Genomic DNA, 20,881 nt, shown 5'->3' with positions numbered 1-20,881 from the left:
AAGGCCAATGGTGTCCTGTCCTGTATCCAAACCAGCGTGGTCAGCAGGACAAGGGCAGTGACCCTTCCCCTGTGCTCTGCATTGGGGAGGCCACCCCTGGAGTATTGTGTTCAGTTCTGGGCCCTCAGTTCAGGAAAGACATTGAAGTGCTGGAGCCGGTCCAGAGAAGAGCAACAAGACTGGGGAAGGGACTTGAACACAAGCCCTATGGGGAGAGGCTGAGGGAGCTGGGCTTGTTTAGTCTGGAGAAGAGGAGGCTTAGAGCTGAGCTCAGCACTCTCTAGAACTACCTGAAGGGCAGTTCTAGCCAGGTGGGGATTGGGCTCTTCTCCCAGGCATCAGCAATAGGACAAGGGGCCATGGGCTTCAACTCTGCCAGGGGAAACTGAGGCTGGAGATTAGAAAGCAATTCTGTGCAGAGAGAGTGGTCAGGCATTGGAATGGCTGCCCAGGGAGGTGCTGGACTCACCGGCCCTGGAGGTTTGTAAACTGAGATTGGACATGGCACTTAGTGCCATGATCTAGTAAACAGACTGGAGTTGGACCAAGGGTTGGACTGGATGATCTCTCAGGTCTTTTCTAACCCAGTCAATTCTGGGATTCTGTGACTTCCCAAGATCCTGATTCCTGTTGCAAAGCTTTGCCTGAGCTTCCCCTGTGTGTGTGCAGCCGGCAGTGCCCACAGCCCAGCCCCTGCCCAGGGGCTTTAGAAATTACTGTTTAGGAAGACAGTTCAATCCCACTCCCAGAGGACTGTCCTTGAAACACAGCCTCGCTCACGGTTTCTGTCTTTACGACCATGTGAAAAGCAACATTGTCCTGGTTTTGTTAAAAACAAGTTTCTCTTTCAGTGAATTTTGCCTGTCACCTAAAGCCTTCATATTAACTGCATTTTCCTGGAGAACCAGACACATGTTTTGGTAAACCTAGCAATGGAATGCAAACTTATTGATAAGCATGGATGGACATCTCACGAGAGGGGCGACGAGAAACAAGTGACTAAGAAACTGACCAACTGTGTATAACATTCCATTCACGTGAATACTTCATATAAAAGTGGGAGACCACAAGGATCTCATCCCTTTTTCCTTATGGCGACATTAGGAGAGGACCTTGCGAGTCGTCCCTGCAAACTGAGGCCAGTGACAGACTGAATCCAGCTCCGGTTGGCTGCAGAGTCCAGTCCAGGACTTCGGGTGCCGGCTCTGCAGTTGCTGAGACTTTCAAGATTGGTTTTGTATATTTTGTATTATTTTCTCTATCCTTATTAGTAGCATTAGTAAAACATCTTTAATTTTTTCCAACTCTCTTCTCTCTGTCCTTCTTTCCCTCCCGATCGCCTGTGCTGAGTGGAAGGGGGGAGAGGGAGGGGCAAAAGGGGGAAGTGGGGGGGGGAGAGGAGGTTAACAATACATCTGCCAGGGTTTTATTGTCACCCCACAATCTTAACCCTCGACAAACATAAAACTGAAAACTGAGATACGTATCTATGTGTAAGGTACTGTAAATGAAAGAAAACAAGGAGTTCCACCACCACATCCTTCTCACAGACACTCCACTTTTTGGAGAAGTCCTAAGGAAGCTCTGTAGTCACACAGGCTCCTTCTTGGATCATCAAAATCCTGCAGTAAGAATTCTCAAACCGGAGCTGGTGCCACACAGAAACAGTGGGAAGAACCCCCAGAACTGGTCTTGCTCTTTTACGGGGTATGTTTTTCACTGTTATCTGATCTCTCCTGACTTGGACAGACCCCTCCTCTTGTAACCGACCTTATTCCCTTGGTTTGCAGTAACTGACAATGAGCAGTTTCATTAGCATCGTTTCCACCATTTGAGTACTACTGATACGATACTAATGAAGTATAATAAATGTGACATACAAATGGAGCTGTTACACACTCAAGCCCCAGTGAACAGATATTTCTTGCATTGCTTACAAACACATTTTAACCAAATATATAATCTGCATTTTAAGAATTACAATGGAATAGAGTCAAGTAAACCTACCTCATTAGCTTTTCAGGTTAACAATGTATCAACCAGCTCAAGTTGAATGTGGAATTTCCGAATAAGCAGTTAATATGTGTCACTGCTGCCCGGACAGACAGCTATTAGGAAACCCAGAGTGACAGCCGAATCCCAAAGGCAAACCCAGAAATGGTCATCAATTCTCTAGTCCGAAAATAACCGAAGGAGTGATGTGCAACCCAGTGCTGACCCTGACAGCTTCACATGAAGTGCAGACACAGCGGTTCAGCCAAGCAGTGTTATGTATGGAGGGAAACAGGCAGCCCAGTTACCTGGAGTATTTTGCCTTGGCCACAGTGCCGTGTGACCTGTGATCATTATCAGTGTTATGCTGCTGTCCCAGTATTATTATATATATTAAGAAAAAAATTCACTAAACAAACCAAACACCACCAACACAACGACTTGGGCTATCTTGCACTATTTCAAACATCCACAGCACTAGATCATATTGGAGTAAGTGGCGCACTGTGGCCCCATAGTATCTTCAGGGCTGTTTTACTTCCCAGATCAATGACAAAACAAAAATTAACCAAACACATACAAATATTATAGCTCTGCTTTTCCCCTATCCTTCCTTCCCGTCTTCCTTCTCAACTTGAGCAAGGATGACACAAGGACCATTTCTGGTACTTCAGGAAAGCTTCCAAAGCTGCTCCCCAGTTGTGAGGGATCCTCAGCCTACACATAAAACTGCTCCATCTGGAACAAAAAGCTTCTTGTCTAGTATAAAACATTCCAGCATAAAGTGTACTTCTACTAGAATGCACAATTACTTCTGGGAAGCAAGAAAAAAACCCTCTTTCCCGCATGAATGATCTTCTCTCCACTTAAAGGGAGGGGGAAAACAAAAATCATAATTTGATTCTTCTCTTTTGCACGGGGAAGCAAAGCACTCCCAGTGAAGGTCATTTTTCACCTTCTCCTTGATTTACCGCACAATTAATCAAAATGTGAGGTCTGATTTTAGTTCTCGGTTCCTTACGGCCTTATTACTAAAATAGAACTAAAAAATTTAATGGACTTCTTATTTGAAATTTTTACAATTCTTGAATCACAGAAGGCCGGGCCATGTACTGTGCTTAATAAAGCACCAGCCAAACCCCTGACCTCATCACAAATTCACTCAAGTGAATTCAGCAGAAGAACGGGAGAAAGACAACAGGCAGATTTTCATTTAACTCAGGAAATATAAAATAAGTTCTTAATATATCTCTATTTCTTTCCGAGTTTAAATACTTTTAATCTCCAATGCCTTGAAGTTTTTGTCAAGTGACCTTTTAAGGCTTTTTCTTTCCAAAAGGCAGGGCCTTGGGGACTAGATTCCTATAAATTAAATGCATAGAAATTAAACTCCCAGTAAAAGAGTGGTTGAATCTGTGACTGAAGTAAAGAGTTATATATGTTATACTATGCCAGTTGACTCTTCCCTTTGCAATCAGCAGCACACAGGAGAGGGAACCTGCAGCGGGAGGGGAGCAGCTGTACACACCCGCAGGAGATGGGTGCACAACATGTGAATCTCCACACTAGATCTCTCTGCGCATCCCACGCTTCTTTCGGAGGAATAAGAAAGCAACGGGCAAAATTTTGTAAGCAATGATAGTCACTAGGTGATTCTTAGCCACTTGGGGTCACTGCACTTAATCTTTCAATAACACTCTTCTTTCCATTTGTATAAAACCTTCCTCCCTAAACTATATTTGTTCCCATTTTTAACTTGTTTCTTTTACAAGCATAAAATCCGTTACTATCGTGTTTCCTGCTGCTCTCATGATCTTCCATTTCCTTCATCATACAATTTTGACTTCTACCTAATACGTCATTTTTGGTATCCATCTGAACTGTGCTATGAAGTGTTACATAGCAGTGAAACCATAGGAGAACCTTGTTCATTCAAACATTAGGCCCCTGATGGTCTACAGGATTCTTGCTCTATGGCCTACACCAAGCACGGAAAACCTAGAAGCTTTCCTAGGTTATATTAGGTAGCCCGAGGAGAACCAGTTCAGAAGTCTCATTAATTAGCAGTTGACAAGTCCCGCTGAAATCATCGGTATGTCCCAGTGTATTAATACAACTCACTTTATAGACACGTTCGTGGAAATATTGATTTTGACTACAGTTACAGTATTCTTCCTCAGCTGACAGATGCTACTGAATCTCAGGTTCAAAATACTTCACGTAACTTGGAATCATCGAATCCCATGTTGCCAGGGACCACAGGGATCACCCGGCCCAAGCTGTCCTGGCACAAGCCCGGTCTGGCCAAGCTGGCCCAGCCCCTGTCCAGCTGCATCTTCCAAGTGCCCCATGTTGGGAACCCACCACTGCCCCGGGGAGACGATTCCAAGGGCTGATTGTTCTCATGGGGAAAAGTTTCCCTGCGTGTCAATGGGAATCTCCCCAGGAGTAACTTGTCCCCATCGCCCCACGGCTTTTCCACGGGACTCCTTGTCCAAAGGGAGTCTCTGTCTTCTTTGCAACCACCTTTAAATACTGAAACACGGTGATGAAGTAGTGATGGGCCCAGAACTGCCCCTAGGATTTGAGGCTTTTCCTCCCCATGTCCCAGCACAGGGACGGTCACTGCCCTGGGCCTGCTGGCCACACCAGTGCTGGTACCAGCCAGGATGCTGGTGGCCTCTTGGCCACCTGGGCACACGCTGGCTCATGCTCAGCCGCTGTAACCAACACCCCCAGGGCCTTTTCCAGCCGCTCTTCCCCAGCCTGCAGCGTTCATGGGGTTGTTGTGACCCAAGGGCAGGACCCGGCACTTGGCCTTGTTGAACCTCAGACAACTGGCCTCAGCACATTGATCCAGCTGCTCCAGATCCCTCTGGATGGCCTTCCCACCCTCCAGCACATCAACACTCCCACCCAGCCTGGTGTCATCTGCAAACTCACTGAGGGTGAACTCCATCTCCTCGTCCAAACCGTTGATAAAGAGATTAAACAGAACAGGCCCCAGTACTGAGCCCTGGGGACACCACTCGTCACTGGCTGCCAACTGGATTTGACTCCATTCACCACAGTGATGATCTGTCCTTCCATACAGGTGTGGTGAGCACCTAAACAGAGAAGTAAAGACCTTTATGCCACAAGTGTAGGCCACAGGATGGTGCCACATCTAGAACACAAATATTAAGCAAGTTCACTTGAGAAGTCACATTGTCAAAGGCTGTAACGCATCGTTCTTGATGAGAAGTTAAATATTTTGCATATGGTCTAATGCATATGGTTATAAGTGGTTTTCAATGTCTTCTAAAAAGATCAACGGTTCATAGGGATAGAAACAGTCAATGTAAAGATGAATTAGCATTGAAAAATAAAAAAGACACAGGCAATTACAATTTCAGTAAGACTTATTCTTCATTCACATCACAAAGGGTAACACTCCAATGAATAAAATGTCTTTGTGCCTTTGTATATATTTTCTTGAGCCTCTTCAATTGCAAGGCTGAATGTATGGTATTAAGGACTCTTTATGAAGAGTTGGATGTAGCTAAGCACAAACCCCATTAGAATTACTTTTAGACAGCATAGTATAGTTCTTAATAAATGTTTTGCACAGGATGCTTTTTGGATTACTGTGCTGCATTACTCTTGTTCACAATAAATTAAAAATAAAAGAAAATGCGTTGGTTTATAAACTAGATTTATAAACTATAGCAAGAAATCAAGATCAGTATCAATACAATCCCACTGTGAAAAACAGCAAGTTATATTGACTAAATGCCTTTTTAAAAACAAACAACACCAGAGCTGTAGCTGTTTACATAATCATAAAGTCTTTCCATACAACAACATCCAATGTAACTTCATTTAGACACAAAAGAAGGTATTTTTGAACCTGTCATTTTCTCCAGAAACCGGTATTGTTCAGAGATCTTTGCCAATACCGACAGCCTAGCAGTTCCCATATGGATAGAAAACCCCGTGGGAACGCAGAGCTCTCAGGTGCTGAACTCTTCACAGATAGGAGCACATCTGAACCGGAGCTGCGGTTTCTCACAGAGCATCAGGGGCAAGCATCTGTTTCTAGATTTCAGCTTGAATTTTGTTATATTAAAAAAAAGGGGGGGGAGAGGGGAAGGGAGACCACCACAGTAGTTACAGAACACAGCTTCCATTATAACATACTACAGTCATAGCCATAAAATGTTAAGACACATCCATGATTCACTGAAGAAGTGGGAGTCTTTATTTTGGATACATGGCATGAAACTGATGCAAAAAACCTAAATCTGCCAGGACCAAATTTAGAGCACTTATATAAAAGCTAACAGATACTGTAGAAGGTTTTGCATTTAATGAAGGTATCTGCATGGCTAAACTTCATCCATATTTTACAAAATTTTTCAGTTCTTCCAGGCATAGTATTTTTAATTAGAGAGATACATTTGCAAAATTCTGAGAAATATAACTTCTTTTATGAGGCTTTTTTCTTTAGGTTAACAACCCTTTACAACTAAGATCATAATGAATTTTTAAAGCTTTTAAGAACCTGCTTCCACAAGTCTTTCATATAACCCTGACGAGGATTCTCTCACAGATGTTGAGTGAATGGCTTCTACACCTTCCATGGCTGGTGAACCCAGAGTCACCCACTGCAGAAAACTGCGACTAGGACCAAATTGCTTTTACCACTTGCAGATAAGTTGTGCTGCTATACTTCAACATGTAAATATAGCACAAAGCAAAGCTATTTCAATGAACATTTATTAGATATCAGGTGCGCTCCTACAAATGACTCACCATTTACACCAAAAATGTTGTTGTATGTAAAGCTGCAAATCCTGCTGTGTGTGCTTGGGAAAATACATTATTTTCGAGAAAGGCCACCTGTGACACCAAAGCTTACTCACCTAAATGAAGCTCAAACCAGCCAAACCCAAATGTCTTAACAAATTCTATACTATGTTTTAAAAATTCAAAATTCTGTAACTATCTGTATAACATTTTCGGGCACAATTCCATACTGGCAGGTCTTTCCACTCATGACAAGGCTTTGATTGAGACCTCTTATGGCAAGAACCATATCCTTCAAGTTTAGATGCTATTCAAATCAAATATTGTTTTGAAGGAGGAGGGGGGAAAACAGAAGAAATAGATTTATTTTTGTAGAAACAGATGGAGAAAATGCATAACATTGTTATGTTTCATGGAAGTGCTGTCTATGTAAGAAATGAAGCACAATTTATTATGTATTCATTTTGCCCATCTGCTAAGTTTATCATTAAGACAATGAATTCAGTTCATCTCCTTCCCTCCCCAACTAAGCAGTGCAACTCTGGTTTTAGAGCACAGCAACTGATACAAGTAGGTTTTTCATATTATAGCCTTTCTTCTAAGTATTTTCACGTTAAATAGCTCTAGATGCTTCCTTCCCCTTGCCTTCTAGTCTTACCAACTTGTCTTCCATATTTTCAGTCTCCTTTTCTCATATGCACCCAAATGTTTATCCTTTTTGCACACTGTCACTTCTGGTCTTCCTATGCACCCCATTTTCCCTCATGTACCACCAGCTTCCACTTCGAGAAGCTTGTAGTTCACTTCTGAAGCTTGAAGTTCACTTCTGTTCAGTGCTACAAAGGAGCAGCAATTTGAAGGAAGAAGCTCTTCTGCTCTTATATTTTTGCCCATATTAATCATGTATGGGAGAGTATATGGTACAGAAGACTTGAGGAGAGCAAAAAATTAGGAAGATCCAACTGAGATTTCAATGTCAAAGCTTCTTGACAACAGGCTGAGTTTAGACTTAGATTCTCCAATAATAAATACCTAATACCTCTTTAAAGATACAGAGGTTCAGATGAGAAAGTGGGGTAAAAATAGCTTTTGAACACACTAGCTCAGTGTAACAACCCTTCTGTTCAACTCTACCTGCTGAATTGTAATTTCTTCAAAAACATTATTTGTAACGCTCATTGATAAAACTATGGGGTTTTATGCCTTAATCAGAGTATAAACAAAAGAAAAACCGAACTGTCTCTTAATTGTGAAATTAATTGTACAAAGAACAGCCAATTCAATCATTCCTACTTACCTACACATGCAACTACAGCACTTGGCATTCAATTATCTTTTCAGCAATTCTTACTATGTTAGCCGGACAACTAAGCAATCTGGGTCAATTGTCTCAGTCATAAAGGAACACAAGTACCTCAAAGGAAGGTTCCCACCTACATGGCAGGCCTCGGTGGAAAGGAAAATGTTAAAAGTCTAAAAATCCGTCAGATTTCTATCTTCAGTCTCTTATACTTTGAGGAACTCCCCTCAAATGATTCCTCTAGCACTGTGCACATTTCAGCGAGCTTGGCAATCTGTACAGAGAATAAAAAAGACAACCGGGCACACAGAAAAAGAAGTAGTAATTACTCTGAAAACACAGCAACAAAACTAGTCTAAAACTCCACATAAATATTTACAAGGTGAATTATTTTATACAAATACTGTTGCAAACTTTAAATCTCAGTGTCACTTACATTAATTTTGCTAAGAAAATAGGGCAAATACCTTTAACTAGCATGCAGTCAGATGTTTGGTCCTATATGGACATGGAAAAGACAAATTCACCCAAAACCAGGAATGAAACCTTTCTCCAAACAAGAGTAACCGCAAACTTTGCGATGCATCCCTTCTACACAAGGTTTATTCAGGCTTCAATGTTATCTTCCTGATCCTTCCTTATACTGTCAATCTGTCCTGCATAGTTCGGAGCAACATGCAGGTTAATTCCTAAATGAGCTCTACTAACTGGAGGATGCTTCATGAGCTAAACAGCATCGTCTCTTTACCAGCAAGTAAAGTGTTAATGACAACAAGAACCAACACTAAGTTTGTGTTCATCACAATGTTCTACAGCACAGCTACTCTAAAGTGTGATTATCAGAAAGTAATAAGATTTTCAAAGACAACTCAGTTTAGTAAAAACATGATGATACAAACAGAAGTATTGTTTAACTTGGGATAAAATTAAAAATGTATCAGTGAAGTGACACAGCAATTTAATAGCACTTAATCTCTAGGCTTATTCACCTTTAAAAAACCCATTTCAGAAGCACGGAGTGTTCTGCACTGAGTGGCCTGCTACTCAGAGTTTATATAAAAACTTCTAACAGATTCACTTTTCCCAATTGTTCTGTCAAATTATCTTATTCTGAAAAATTGCTTTTCAGTCATTTTTCAATTTTATACCCTTGTACAAAGTGTCAAAGTCTGGTCTAGTTATTCTGTAAAACCTTACCTCCCCACTGCTGCCAGTCATTCATATCCTCAAGGTCAAGACCTTTCTCTTAAAATTTTTGATGTGTCACACAGCTGGACACATCAATCCAAAGAGTTCTCTAAGTTTCCAGGTTGTCAATGCAATCGTGACTTGATTCTATTCCAACACAGATTAAAAGGATATCTTGACACAGCCTGGAATGACTCAGATATTTTGACTGTCTTCTCAAAAACTTATGTATTATTTCTAAAAATATGCTTAGCCTACTGTTAGATTTCACTGTTGAGAATGCTCATCAGGTTCTCAAATCCTCATCATTTTAATATACTTGTAAATAGCTGTTAAAAAAAGAGTATATTGTCACCGAGGGTTAGTGGTAGATTCACCTGCCAGTCTCAATAGAAACAAGATCTGGCACTTACAGGCAGGAGTTCATCTGGGTAGAGTACTGGAAATGGGCGCTGCAGTGAAACAGATAACGCAGAAGACACTGAGGCATAGTCTGGTCATTCTGTTTCTAACAGTTCTATATTTCAGCAAAGAAACATTCTTTAGTTCCCTTGTCCTACGCTACATCTGGCCATGCAAAAGCATTGACATCGTCTAAGTTTGAGAGGCAGCTTTCAAGCATCTTCTTCAAAGACATGACACTATTGGCCTCTTTACCTTCCTCACAGGGTTAGTGGTGCTCTAGTTCTGAGCAGCTGTAGGCTAAAGGTATATGTTATGCAAGAAAATGCAGTTAAAATATCTAACGGACCAAAGATCACACCTGGAACTGTGCTAATTAAGAGAGCTATAACAAGAACTAGGAAACTTCTCAAACCCATACAGCACACTCAGCCACTGGATTCACCTTTATTGGTTTTATACCAGAACAAATATAATCTAAACACAGCTGTTAATCTAAAGCAATCATAGTCAAGCTTATTTTAATATTGTAGAAAGAGCAGCTTTCAAAAGCAAACATATTGCCCCCGAAAAAGCTTTTCATCTGCAGTGTAGCTGTATACAAGTTCTGGAGAATTTATATGTATATAGAAATTTGCTTAAAGGAAACAGATAACTACAGTAGGAACTGCTTGTTCAGATCTGATGCTTTAATCAACAAGAATAAATGCCTTTCTGCTTATTAAGTGCACAAGAAGTTGTGTTTTAAATGATTGCTTATCATTGGAACTGATAGTTCAATTAAGTACCATCTTCACATTAACATTTTTTCCTGGAATCATGCTTGGAAAAATATTTCTCAAAGACTTAAGGCTTATGTACTATTTGTGGATAATTATAGGTATTAGAAGCAAATTATTTTAGAAAAACTCTTAAAAGACTGTCTATGCAATGACAGTTTTTAATTGAGCATGTATTGCTTGCTTTCTTCTCTTAGCCTGTTTCGTATGCAGTCTGTGTTTAAAATACAGATTCTGATTTCCAGTTCAATAGAACAGCTCAATACCATTAAGGGAAATTTTTCCCTACTTCATTTCTAGCTACGTTAGAATATCTAACAGGATGGAAGACAAAAACATTCTGACTGTTAAAACCACAATAAGGTCTATGTGTTTGGGGGTTTTTTCCTCCCCCTTTTCTTCTTTTTGAGGAACAGTGTAGTCTTCTGTAAAATAAAACAGATAATCTGAAACTGCCTTACACCTAGAGGAAGGATGTTTGCTGACCTTAGTACCAAAGAGCCATTGTAGGAAGCAAGAACTATGTTCTAGAAAACTAGACCTGTTTCTCAGATTACCTGATCACCCTCACCCTATCCCTGTGATGGACATAAGAGAATGTAAATAATAAACAATAATGAATTATACATGTCATCTCCACAATGTGGAAGCCCTAAGGCTCAGGCACAACAGTTAAGGCAAAACCCAAGATCATGCCTTCACTGACGCGTCAAGCACACGGAGCTCGAATAGCACTGCTGCTGCAGTTTACAGAGCCAACATTCCAGTCTGACTGTTGCTGGGTTAGAATGGTAACACGTTCTTGGAGTCACAAGTTACCTCTAATAATATCCTTTAAATTATTTTAAATTTTCTTTAAAAATTAATTCTAATGAAAGCTGAAGATAAAATGGTAACCATAACATCATCTTAATCTGGCTTGACACAGAGCATTACAAGAGTTACACAGAATTTACATCACTCCCACTGATCAATATCAATCCAAATTAGAGGCAATCTTGTCCCATCTACAATTTATTTCTCCCATTTTTATTACTGCAGTAGTATTACTACACATAGAATAGTAGGAATACCTACTCAGTATCAAAACCCAAGAAAATATTTCAAAGCTATTAACATAAGATAATATGGTTAATAATATGGTTTCTGGTACCTAAATTCTTGGGCCTTGCTCACATTATAATGTCTCATCTTGATCTGTATGACAATCATTTACCACAGATACGAGAAAGCTGTAATTAGCCACATCATCACAACCCTATTTTTGGTCGTCCAAGTGTGGAGCAAGTAGCTTTTGTCAGCACAGTTATGTTAGGCACAAATTATACCTCAGATGCTATAACTGTTTGTAGAAACTTGATTTGGACACCAAGCGAGACCATCCAGCTTCTCAGCAATCCTGTTTTGGCAGTCATCCTGGCACTAAAAGCTTCATCATTGACAATTCAGCCTTCAGCTTTACTGCCAAGCATTAAATATACTATTCCACTAACTCCCTGTGCAAATTCTCCAACAATAAAGGCTGTAAATGAAAAAGTACTGGCAACGAAGTGATCAGAAGGTCTACTTCCACCAACAAAAGACCCAACAAAAACATCTCACATAAAACCAATACAAAACAAAACCACCAGAAGCACTTTATCCACTCAGGATAATGCGCTCCATATGGCTAAAACAATAAGAATGCCAGTCTTCATACATCAAGGAAACAGCTCAACAGAATTCAAGTACACTGTTACTGACAAAAATGGATCACTTTAAATCATTTCCAGCAGAAGTTCCAATTAATATATGCTAGCCACAAAGTTTTCTAATTGTAATCAACATGCACACTACATCAATTCAGCTCTGATGCATTCTTTGTTCAGCTTTCTAGCTGTTCTGACAGAATGCCTTCAAAAAAAGAACTTGAATAAGACAATTATAAATTGCACTAAATGCCCTTTTCCTCAGTACTTATGTCTCTATCTAATCTATAGTTATTATTACAGAGTAGCAGTGATCACATTAAAATACAAAAATTACACTCACAAAAGCAAGAAAATTCAGAACTAGCATGGACACTTGCAATTCATTCTATCCTCCCTAGTACGACAATTTTCAGAGCTTGTCAAATTACCCACTGTCTGAAGACTCAACCTGCATCACAGGGTTCAACAGAGCCTGAGAGCAATCTCGGTTTGGAGCCCGTCCTCTCTGACCTGCACTTGAAACGACATCAATCAGTAGCTGCTCATGTGACACTAAGATTTGCTTGTCAGTGAATTGTTTTTCCATTCCTCCTGCACAAATAACAGTTTTCAGTTCTGATTTCATGCAGATTTTAGCTGTGACTCTGTGCCTGCTGTGCATCTCATACACTTATTCAACCTTGTTATCTGGCACAGGCAGCATCGGGGACCCCACTCACTGCTCAGGTCTGTCCTCGGAATCCTACAAGGTAAATGCTGTCAGTCAGACATAAAGTAACTTTACATGCAGCCTGGTTACACCCAGATGTTTCTAAATATATTTAAAGATACCGAAGACTGAAGCAAGCAATAAGTTTTGGCCAAGATGCAGTATTCCACTGTATTGATCTGTTTGTTAAATATTATTTAGACATTATTTGGAAGACAAACCTAAAACCTGAAAAAAGAACCCAAACAACCACATAGAAGATCCTCAGGTCTATGTAATACCCATTAAATGTTTAGGTAGAAAAAGCGTTCTGACATTTAAAAAAAAAGCCTGAACCTATCCTCAAGGTTTCCCTGATGTGTTTGCATTGTTCCATCACATTGATTAAAGTGAGTTAAAAATAGAACTTGGATCAGGATTAAAGTTATTTGACAGGACTGCCTGCATTTAAGTGAGAATAAAGCAGGTAAAAACAGCTGAGGCCACAAACTGTAAGCCCAGGCCTTAGTTTTACAGTTCTAAGTATCTATCGAATGCCCAAAGCTGGAAAAAATGGGAGGAAAGAATATGCCTCTGTAAATAGGAAAGCAATGTAAATATGCCTTTCATTTGTCACTTGGCATAAGCTATAATAAATCTGAAAAACAAGATTATTGCTTCAAACAGTTAAAGAGTCAGGGCATTCACTCACTACCTACTGAAATTCCTGCACAAAAAAAACACATGAACCAGCATTTTTTTATTTTGCTGAACTGCAACATGGAGCCTGAAAGAACTGAATTCCACAGTGCCCATTACCTAAAGACATCTCAGCCATCACACAGAAAATTGTTTATCAACGTGGTAATTGTTTGAATAACTATGCGCAGATCCCATGGCAAAACAGGATGCCCAGATCTTTGACAAACTTGCTGTAAAACAAGGTTCCCTGGAGCCACAGATTCACATCTCAACATTATTTGGGAGTACAGAGCCTAAAACCTTTTTATTTAGTGAAGGAAGTCCAAACAGAATTTCTCAATATTGTTGCTAAGCCATAGAAGAAAATAACTTCTCCAGCAGAATTCCAAGTCACAAGAATTCATCTTTATTGTATTAGCACACACTATAACTTGAAACTAGTTTTGATAAATTCATAAAATTAATTGCAGTTTTCCTGTCACTTGGGCTCTTTGCCCTCTGTCCATATCTAGCACATGTTAGTCATTTTCAGCACACAATGGAGATCAAGCAGGTTTACTCATCACCCAGCAGGAATCAAGAACTACGTAACAGAGATAAACCGACCATACAAACCGAAGGTCACCCTGAACAAAAGGATTAGTACAAGTGTTAAAGACATTTTCTGCCTTCCATAAAAATATCTCCCAATTTGGGAGATAATGATTTGTATAATGCATTTATAGTGATGCAGTATATTCATACAATGGCTGTCAGAGCTAAAAAAATTCAGATTTGAGGTTATCATGCATCACATAAGCTTAAAATATAACACGGTAAGACTGCATAGTTATGCAAGCAAAACTGTTGCACTGTATTATTCAGTTACACATACAGCCAAGCACACACAGAACAGATGTCCCTATAAAAAAAGGTTCTCTGGCAAATTAGCTAAAACGTAGCTCTGTCTGAATTTTTTTTTTTAAATAGACCTCACCATATATTCTAAACACCATACAGGTCAAAGGATTCACACATTAAAAAACTTGGACCAGAAATCTACTTGATACTGAACGCATAGCATTATTTGAAGGTGCCGTCACAGTACCTCATATACAGAGAACAGTAACGCTCACCTCTACCAAGAGACAAGCAAAATCAGCCTTATCCTGCAGATGACCTTCCTGCATTTTACTTACACAAGACAACACACAAAGCTGGTAAATTTTCTTCTTTAAACACTAAGCTGAGGTGGTAAAACATGATGTTTTTCAGAAAGGGAACTGTCTCTGAAGTGTTTGAAACAGGCTGAATTCAACGGCACCGGGTCACTCCTGAGCAACAGGCTGAGCCAGAGCAGCTGAATCACAGCACAAGGTGCTGCTGCCGGGACAGATCCCACTACACATGTCTGGGCAAAGATCTTTGCTTTTTCTCACTTCTCATAGATTTCCCAGATCAAACAGGAGGACACAGCAGGACTTGCATTAACCTCAAAACTACACCCACTCAAAAGATCATTTCAGAACAGGGAAACAATAATAGAAACATATGATAAACACTGTTTTATTTCACCCCAGAAGCAACATTACTTCTAGAACCATTGAAATAATACAAGTACTTATTCACTTTTAGAAACTTACACCAAAACAAAGAGATCCTCAATGAAAAATGGCAAGCTATGTAAGCCACATAGTAAGGAAACAACACAACATTTTGAGTAAATTAATCTAAAATGATCTCCCAGGTGCAAGCTGGCCCATAACCTCAAGGGTAACAATCTCATAAACTGAGGCATACGCTATCTGCAAGTGCAACAGTTTTAATGTAATATGTAAGCTAATTGCAGTAATATTATAAAATTTGGTTCAAATTAACAATGATGTTTCAGTAACTTGGAGGTAAAGGGTTGTATATTTAAATTTATTGTACAGAAAATATGCAAAAATTATGAATTAAACTATAGTTCTCTCATATTTGCCAGTGAGATAGCCAAATAATTTAATTCAAATTATTTAAGTGAAGGAGATCTTTTGCATCCCAACTGTCAGGGAGAAAGCTATCAATATTCACAAGTGAAATACTCAATTCCAGCACCTGAATGATTCTAAATGGAGGCTAATAGGTTTAGTTTAGGTTAGTTTACACTAATCCTTCAACAGAGCATAAGCGTCAGTAAGTATACTACTGAAAGTTTGGAGAAATATCAAGTTCAAGATGTCCAGATAACAAATATGAAAGAATGACTGTACTGAATTAAATTATAAAAACATTCTTCCCAGAATAACCCAAAAAGCATATTGTGTTCTTTTCAATACTACCCAGGAACAGCAACCTGCCTGCTAAAATACATGAAAGACCCAAGATGATAATGACAAGCTGATTTATGTCTGCACAACAACTGCTAGATACCAATTTTAAAAGTGATCTGTTATGAAAATAAAGGGAGAAAAGCATATTTCATCTCTTGTTTTCTGCTTGTCCTCTTTTTTCTTATTTAAACTGGACATGTCGTGAGTAACAGAGACACAGCTTTTATTCCCGGAATCAAGAGTAACAAGGACAACAACAGCGCAGGATCACGAGCAAGAGCTTCTGCAGCAAAACTACGTTCCACCCAGGGAAGCTGATGGGGATTTTAAGCTGGCAGCTAATGGAGGAAGATCACATAGTTCACACAGGATATCAACAATTTCAGCTCGACACTCTTCTTGATCAAGGAAATTCAGAGCTGAAGTTCTACAAAAAGTGTTATTCTCTCATGTCCCCCAGAATACTAATTCTGCCTGAAGGAAAAGCACTAAAGAACAAAAACTTCAGCTCAAGGATGAACGGGCAGCAGGATCCTACCAAAATGAGGAGTCATCAAGAAATGCAAGTTAACACAGCTGTGCCCATACAGTAAAAATCTATCGCTTAGCACAGCAGATGCATCAAGTGGTTTTGGCATACTCCATTACTCATTTGCTTTCAAAATGAAAAATGTTACATTTATCCTGGCTTTTGCTGTGGAAATCAGTCTTAACTACAATATAAAAGCAAGCTTCCACTTTTTCAGAAGTTCAAAAGCAGCTTTGTGCTTTTAAATTATATTACATACCTTCCCAATGAGTCTTACTGTAGAACAATGAAAAACTTATCTGTAGCTAAATTAGAATACAAAACATTATTTATAGTATCCTTTTTCCAGTTATTAAGCATTCCAAATAGCATTGGTGCACATGAAATTTCATCAGGAGGAAAAGTTTTGTCGAGGAAGGACTAGCAAGATATTAATGAAAATTAAACAGACAACTCATCCATGAAAAGATACTTGTAGTTTCTCTTCCTTTACTTATTTCCTCAAAGAATACCTAACTATTCGATGTTACAAGTAACACTTTAATGTGTTAAAAACTGACACTCCAGGTGAGCTCTGTGGATAACCAAATTCCTGCCCAGTGACAGTTCAGCTGAGGAGGGGATGCAGCCGCTACACAAGCGCACCCTCCAACTCACCTCCAAAAACAACGCCAATGTCGCTGCAGCAAGAGTTCATTAATATAGGTTGCTTATCCAAGGATAAACACTAACTATCAGTAGCCTGGAACAGAACTAATGTGAAATCTGCACAGCTTGGTTACCATTTTGTGAAAATATTCACTGCATTTCTCAAACTATTCTGTTGCTTTATAAATCAAACCAGATTTATGAAAGGTTCTGCTAGAATACTGATGAACACAAAACGAACATTACTTTGTGGCTCATTTCTTGATCCTAAAGTATTCCCCACAAAGCTTTGGTGTTTTTTAATGACCCCTGAAAGAATAAGCTACTTTCCAGGTATCAGTAAACAAATGTGGCTATGCCATTTTGAGTTACTGGTTTCTGCAGCAGATCTCCAGGATCTTTTTCAATATAGACCTAATAGCTGCAGTTTCTTTCTTACTCCTTCAAACACATCTACGTTATTTTTTGGAGCTGAAAATCAATCAGCCAATCTTTGAGATGACAAAGAGTTTGCTCACACTATTTCTGCACTAGGGGAGGTAACTCATTAAAACCAGGCTTTCCTATGTGGGAGGTAGCGTTAGAGTTTTTGTCTCCAGCAAACAACAATACAGCAGAAAGCCACATTTTTCCCCTTTTCCTTCCATGAGCAACAGCTTTCCCTTATTACTTTTATTCACTATGTTTTCCTATGAGCCACTTCTTTTTTTTCCTGACAACTATGTTCCCTCCCCTAACGAAAAGATGTGCCATCTATTGTTCACTCAAGCCGTTTTGTTTGTAGCAATGACAAAACACCTATTTTATGTCATGTTCTACTGCATAACTAATGAGAACACAACATTTGAGCTGTACATCTGTATTCTTAAAGCCTCAAATTAGCATCATTTTTAATATGACAATAATCCTATTAGCATAATTTCCCTGCTGTTGAATGATAAAACACTCAAGTAAATTTAAATGGTTTAAATCATAGATGTTTATAGATCATTAAAACTATTAAAGAGATCAAACTAGCCCATTTTTGATCCAAAATTCCAACATATTAGAGTCACGAATACAGGCCCAAATAATCTGTAATTGTTTCCAAATTGTTCTCTTCTACTGCTTTGCAAGTTTTGTAATCTCCACATTATTCTACTTGTTTCAATAGTGAATATTATATACATGGCAACTGATAGTGAAGAACTACATAGACATTTTTGGTTTAGTAAAACCTGTTGTAGACATTCACAAAAAGCTTTGGCAATTATAGTCTGGTAACATGGTCTGAAGGTGTAATAACTGGTTTTGAAAAATGTTACACTGATGAAGAAGGTCAGCAAAATTGATACTTAAATAACTCAAATTCTTTTACTTAGCTGTTTATATCCTATAAATGAAACATGCTAAGTGCATTTTAAAGTCCAGAGAGAGACTGACTTTAATTTAAGGCTGCCAGTAGCTGATCCATCATCTCCTTGCTGCATCCTTCAGCCTTCCCTATGGACCACAAAGATACATTCAGAAGCCTCCATTAACACAAGGGTTCTAGCATTTTGCTCACTTATTCTACATAAGAGTTTGCACATAACCTGTCATGCTTTCTTCTCTGCAGTACTCAACATCTGGCATCTAAAACTGTCATGTTTTGTCCATGCAGAAACATGATACTCCTCTTGGAGTATGGAATTTTCTTGTCACAGCCTGTTTCATTACCAATTAGATATAAAAGCTCTGACCAGCTCATTAAAAGCTGAGCACTGTCTGCCCTGCTGAGACACTTTTATTATTATTAGGAGAGCAACACGATTAATCACTAAAGCAGAAGAGAAACAACTGCAACAGAAAAGGAAACTACAAAACCAAAGGACTCAGGAGGCCCAACACTCAAGGACTGACAAAATAATTCTGGATCCTGATGCAAACCTGCACCAAGACAATGCTACACCGGTAACAGTTTTATAATATGGGGCCATACATCTGCAGTCAGTTAAACAAGGAGAGAAAATCTACAAACAGATAAACACAAATACTACCTATTTTTTGTGGAATTAAAGCATCTTAGAATACCTGTTGTAAACCAGCAGTGTTCCTACATTTTATTCTTTTGTTTTACTTATATCTCTTCACATAAGCCATACACATATATACTATCTTTCAGAATTCCCGCTTTCCCTCCCGCATGTGTACCACAGGTGCTCAGCCCTGCGCTCCCCAGGAAGCTCAGACAGGCCTTTTGGCCCTTCCCGCCCCCGTCCCCTTCACCTCCGTCCTTCCCCTTCACTCTGCTCGGGGGAGAATCACAAATTCATCCTGAGAAGAGCCTCAGTGACTCCTTGTCCTTCTCTAGACCAGGAGTTCCTCGAGGAGGAGGCAGCGGTGGGGCCACCCCGACCCACAGGGCTGTTCCTGCTCCCTCACCTCGGTCACTGCGGTGAACTATGTTCTCTTCTCAAATTTTTCACAGAATCCCAGAGTGTCAGGGGCTGAAGGGCCCTGGAAAGCTCATGCAGTGCAATCCCCCCATGGAGCAGGAACACCCAGATGAGGTTACACAGGAAGGTGTCCAGGCGGGTTGGAATGTCTGCACAGAAGGAGACTCCACAACCCCCCTGGGCAGCCTGGGCCAGGCTCTGCCACCCTCACCCCAACAAGTTTCTTCTCATCTTTCAGTGGAACCTCCTGTGTTCCAGTTTGCACCCATTGCCCCTTGTCCTGTCACCGGTTGTCACCAAATGTCACCATCGGTTGTTTTTCCCAAAACAGCGCTTAGGACGGGACCCCAGCCCCACAAAGCAGTGACTACATGGCCGCTGACATACAGAGGCACCCACAAGAAAGCGGGTGCTTTTCAACCGCTCCCTCAGCACAGCCCGGGGCCGCCTGCCCCTCAGCCCCGGCGGCGGCACCGGGCGGGCTCAGCGCGGCCCCTCCGCTGTCCTCGGGCGGGAGGAGCCGTCAAGGCGGCTCGTTACCTGCGGCGGGCGCGCCGACCTTTCCCTTTCACCGTGACCGGCAAAGTGTTTGTCTGAGAGCTGCCGGGAGCACCGGCCCGGCCCTGTGAGGCGGTTCCCCCGGGCCCACCGAGGCCGCGCTCCCCAGCATGGAGCCGCCGCTCCTCGCGCCTTCCCGCCCAGCTCTGGCCGGGCCTTGGTGGCTGGTGAGGGACGGACATACCAGCTCCCGTTCGTCGCTCCATTCTTGTAAACATCTGTCTTACCATTTCGGGTAAGAGAGATTTAGTGGGGCTTTTCTCCTCCCCGGTTCTGTTCTGTCTTCTGTTGTCTGACAGGAGGCAGGTTTGGAGCGTGTTCTCCATGGCGTGGTGGTTGGTGTTTCACCTTGAGGAATTGCAGTGACTTTTGAAACAGCAGCCTTAAAGTAATATTTTACAGGGTGTGCACGTGTACAAGTGCTGTCCTGTTGCGCATGTGGTGTCAGTCTGATTGCTGAACACAGAAATGACTAATTAAGTATGTAGGGGGCTGTTTGTGTTTTAATTGAATAGACTATATGTGCAAATGAGGTATTCGATTGCACATTGGGGCATTTAGGCATGGAAAAGTCAAAAGCTGAAAAGTGTTGTAGCAGAAAAATGGATTTGAGCCACCAAGATGCTGCAGGGAGTGGAGCATCTCCCGTGTGAGGAAAGGCTGAGGGAGCTGGGGCTCTGGAGCTGGACAAGAGGACACTGAGGGGGGACTCATTCCTGGGGATCAAGATGGAAAGGGGGAGTGTCAGGAGGATGGAGCCAGGCTCTTCTGGTGACAACCAGGGACAGGACAAGGGGCAATGGGTGCAAACTGGAACACAGGAGGTTCCACTTGAATATGAGAAGAAACTTGTTCCTGGTGAGTGGCAGAGCCTGGCCCAGGCTGCCCAGGGGGGTTGTGGAGTCTCC

General features: G+C 40.8%; 1 protein-coding gene across 1 annotated transcript in view; it reads right to left on the bottom strand.

Annotated features, from left to right (window-relative positions):
* The window catches only part of LOC309444759 (uncharacterized protein), a 77,100-nt gene extending 56,898 nt beyond the window's left edge, over nucleotides 1-20,202 (bottom strand). The window contains exon 1 of the mRNA XM_082062851.1: nucleotides 19,956-20,202. The gene's annotated coding sequence lies outside the window, so the exon portion shown is untranslated. The remainder of the gene's footprint in view (nucleotides 1-19,955) is intronic.
* Nucleotides 20,203-20,881: the final 679 nt, after the last annotated feature.

This window comes from Streptopelia decaocto, assembly GCF_964273445.1.
Source record: "Streptopelia decaocto genome assembly, chromosome: 11".
NCBI classification, from domain to species: domain Eukaryota; kingdom Metazoa; phylum Chordata; class Aves; order Columbiformes; family Columbidae; genus Streptopelia; species Streptopelia decaocto.
The sequence above is the reverse complement of the archived record's forward strand: the minus strand, read 5'-3'. Positions and strand labels throughout refer to the sequence as shown.